The sequence below is a fragment of the Teleopsis dalmanni genome, chromosome 1, assembly GCF_002237135.1.
Source record: "Teleopsis dalmanni isolate 2A chromosome 1, ASM223713v2, whole genome shotgun sequence".
In the NCBI taxonomy this organism is placed as follows: Eukaryota; Metazoa; Arthropoda; class Insecta; order Diptera; family Diopsidae; genus Teleopsis; species Teleopsis dalmanni.
Window position 1 is genome coordinate 178,211,879 of NC_051846.1, and position 4,747 is coordinate 178,216,625.

The following is a 4,747-nucleotide window of genomic DNA, read 5'->3' on the forward strand; positions in this document are numbered from 1 at the left end:
CATTGTTATTGCCTAAAGTTAAATATAATAGATAAAAGAGTCGGCACTAGCATATTGTCACCTTAAACTGGGTCTTAGAATATTGCTTTGGTCTTTCAGACCAAAGTAATGTCCATTCACTATTCTGCAAACTGGGTTCTAAGTCCTAGGTTTAAATATACTAATCTTCCGGAACAGTCAAGCTACTCCCAGTTCTCTAATACAATTGAAAAATGCCGGGCTTCATCTAGCAAGCTAACGTCATTGTCCAGCTTAAATGTGTCGAGGTACCATGCAGGCAAAAAAACTTGCCAATGCAGAAACTCATTGACACTCACTTTTTAGATACAAAAATATCTGAGCATAACTGAACAAACTTGGTCAAATTAACGCTTTCACCTTAACTGAAGATCGATCTAGTCCAAAGTGGACAAGAAGTACCAATCAACTGCTTCAGTTAAGACGTAGCCTGCTCAGCATTACGGTAACGGTGTCAGCTTCCAACATTGCTTGAGAGAAGATTTATCACTTTTGGTGGGCATTTTTAGCGACAGGGATTTAGCAAAGTTTTAAAATTATCAGGTTGGTATACTTTTATGGGAATGAAGAAGTCGTGACTTATATATACGCAACAAAAATAAAATGAATAAAATAAAATTAAATAGAAATAAAATAAATAAAAATGAATTTAAGTAAAAATAAAATATGTAAATAAAAATAAAACAAATAATTTCAATTTAATTTTATAAAATAAAACTGAGTAAAAACAGAATATGTAAAAATAAATTTAATACAAAAAAAAAATAGGTTCGAATAAAAATAAAATAAAATAAATAAAAATTAAATTACTCAAAAAAAAAATAAACAAATTACACAAAAATGAAATTAAATAGAAATAAAATAGATAAATACAAAAGAAGAAGAAATAAAATAAATAAAATTAAAATAAAACATAAGTAAAAGTATAAAGTAAAAAATAAATAAATATAAAATAAAATTGATAAATAGAAAATAAAATTGATAAATAGAAAATAAAATTGATATATATAAAATAAAATTGATAAATATAAAACAATATAATTATAAAATTAATAAAATTAATTTAATCAGTTAGTCTCTTTTAATTAATAAATTTTTAAATAATTGAAAAAGTTAATAGTAAAACTCTTAAAAATTTTTTTATAACAATAAACAACTGCATTTCGAAAGCATAAACATCTTACCACTGCCTAACCTTTTAAAAAAATTCCTTTTAACCCTAAATAATTATATCCCTCTTCTACGCAATGAGAAACGTCATTACGCAAACAATAATTTACCTCAGAAGTCGCGAAAATGTTAATGCTACCCCTACTCCTACCTAATTTGAACAGCTCCTCCCAAACTACCGCTCTTCTTCTCATTCTAAGCTGCCATGTGAAACAACTGTTTTGTTATAATTTACCTTTTATCCACAATTGTTTTTTTTTATTTTTTGATAAAACAAATTCAATTCTGAAATGAATTCATTCAAAATGCTGCAGAATGCATTGACATCATCGACGCGCTGCCGCTGCTACACACAACTTAAGATCAATGACATTGTGCAATAACCTAACACACACCGATCATTAGCACCGAGATCGACAATTGCGCTGCCTATACCAAAAAAAAAAAACAGAGTACACACATACACATGTTCCCCCATACATCCCCCTTACGACATACTAAGCTAATAAATGGCGGCAAATAAATATCAGTACATGAACGAACGCACATGATAACATACATACTTCGTCGATATATTTTTTTACAGCGCTAAATGCTAAAAATGTTTAAATATTTCGTATTATTTATATTTTCTAATAACCTTGTCGAAAGTTATTAAACCCAAAAAGTTTTTTAACCTTAGCGCATTGCAAATGCTAATGCGCGAGTATTTAATAAACAACAACAACAGCAAAAAAAAAAAGAAGAACACAGAATAATATCAACAATAACAACAACAACAAGAGCAATAACAACAAGAACAACAATTGTATAAAAGCTAAAACTGGCAAGCTTACTTACTCACACATACATTAGCAAAAGCAATGTTGCAATAGCAGTAGTATGCAAATAAAAGCGCTAAATAACAGCACTGCACAACACACAACCTACGCTGGGTATGTGTGTATGCACATGTTTTTTTACACTCTCCAGCGCTTAAACAAACTTGAATGATCCACCAACAAAAATAACAACAACAACTACTAAGCAAACACATGTTTCACAATTGCTTGCGCTTATGCATATGGGGGGAGGTAATCTTCATAGGAGTCTGCTTTATTATTGTTGTTGTGTCATATGCAGGCCTATATGCAGAGAATTCAAGAAATAGATTTCTACAATTTTAGTGCTAACTACTAATAGTTTTTTTTTTTGCTATATATTTTTTAATATAATTAAATTTCATTAACTTCTTATCATAAATCAAAAAGTATAAAAATAATTTTTAATTTAAAATCAAATTACAATATTAACGCAAAAAAAAAACTATAAAAATATTGCTGACTTTGCTGCCTTCTAACACACGCTAACTTCAATATCAACAGCAGCAGCAGCGCACATTATTAGGCCCGCCGCCTTGTCTACCTAAAAAGCACTGCAGAAATGCTTTATGCAAAAATTGTTTTAATATAAAGAAAATCATATTTAATGAAAGCAATTCATAAAAATTATTATTAACGAAAAATAAAAAAAAGTCCCACAATATAAATGGGTAATAAAAAAAAGTGCTGATAAGACAACTGTTAAAATCTTACTTACCATTGCACTAAAGTAAAGTATTTTCAAATACAATAACAAAACTGTTAACAATTACAAAAACAATATATATAACAACAACAAACGGAATTTTGCAATTGCACAAATATTATCAAAGAACGAGGGTAACGAACGCAATGACTTTTACGCGTCAGCTTAGCGCTAGAAAACACAAAAGCACAAGTAAAACAAAATAAGCACACAATCATTTTTATTTAAAAAATTTTGCTTTAAAATTTAGTATTATTTTTAAAAAATTTATATTATTTTTAAAAAAATTAATATTTTTAAAAAATTATTATTATTAAAAAATTTATATTATTTTTAAAATATATGTTTTAAAATGCATAATCTATGTATTTTTTTTATTCGTCGAATTTTTGTGTAGCAGAGCGCACAACAAAAACAAAAAAAAAAACACACAAAATGGGGTCGCCGAAACGCATTAAGCAGCACGCCACATACCGCACCGACGCAATATTTTGGCAATGACAGAATATTTTTACACACTACTCACACTCGCAATTGCTTTAAAGCACACACACAAACACTAACACAAACGTATATCGTTTATGAGTAAGCAGCGACATCAATTGAGTTTTGCTCGCACAATGCCAGCGCATTTATCGCGAGTTCAAAGCCCCACGGTACTGATATTTAGTTATTTCCTTCCTGTATGTAAACATTAAGCTTTTTAGCATGTTAAATACAACTGCAACAACAACATGAAACAAGGCAAAAAAAAAAACAAATATGTTTTAATATATTTGTTTGGACATTAGGACTTAGGACGCCATTTTTATGCACAAAATTTTTGCATTATTTTCTTTTTCTTTTCTATTTTCTTTTATAAATGCAATACACACACATTTTTTTACTTGAAAAAAATTATTCAAATTACACTGAATAGGCTTAGCACATATAAAAAAAATAAAATTCCTTTTTTGTTTTTTCTTGCTCTTTTTATAAAAAGCCAATTTTTCAACTAATTTTATTAAATTTCAGATTATTTTTGATTATTGCTCACATTTTATTTTCTTTTATATATTTATATAAAAAATTTTTTATATATACCACAATATTTTTTAAAACTGAATTATAGCACAACAAAATTTGCCAAAAATAAAAAAACGCCACAAATTTGAATATTTATAGATTTTAGGAGTAATGCACTTTGCATATTAATTTGCTAAATCAAAACAACGACGTAGTTTAAGATACACATAACAAGTTTATATATACAATATAATCACAACACAAAAAATAAAATAAAATAAAATAAAATATAATAAAAAAATTTAATTTATGAAAAAATAAAAAAAATGAAATTTATAAATATAAAATAAAGTATAAAACTTATTTCAAATAATACTTTGATAAAAAAAAATGCACAAAATTTCACTTAATTAGATTTCACTTCACGCAACTTTTTTAAACGCACTGTGTAATATTTTCAGATTTTTAATTTTTCTTATATTTATTTTTCACATTGTTAACTTATATATATTTTTCAAATTTTTAATTTTTCTTGTATATATTTTTAACATTTGCAATTATTCATATATATTTATAAATTTTATATATTTTATTAAATATATTAATTTATATTATACAAGTTTTTAATTTCTTTTCCTTTCACATTTTTAATTTTTCTTATATATTTTTTTTTTTAAATTTTTTATTTTCCTAATTTTTCTGTTATATATTTTTCACATTTTTAATTTTTTTCATATAAATTTTTTATATTTTTAATTTTTCTTATATATATTTTTTTTTTAATTTTTAATTTTTCTAACATATATTTTTCACATTTCTAATTTTATATATATAAATTTTTTTTTGTACAAAACACTTAGATTTTTTACAAGTTCAATAATATTTAAATTTTTATTTTCTATAAAAATTATTTCCATTATTTTCACACGCACTTTATTTTCCTCAAACAACGCACATTGGAGCAGTTCTCATCCGAAACTAAAATAGA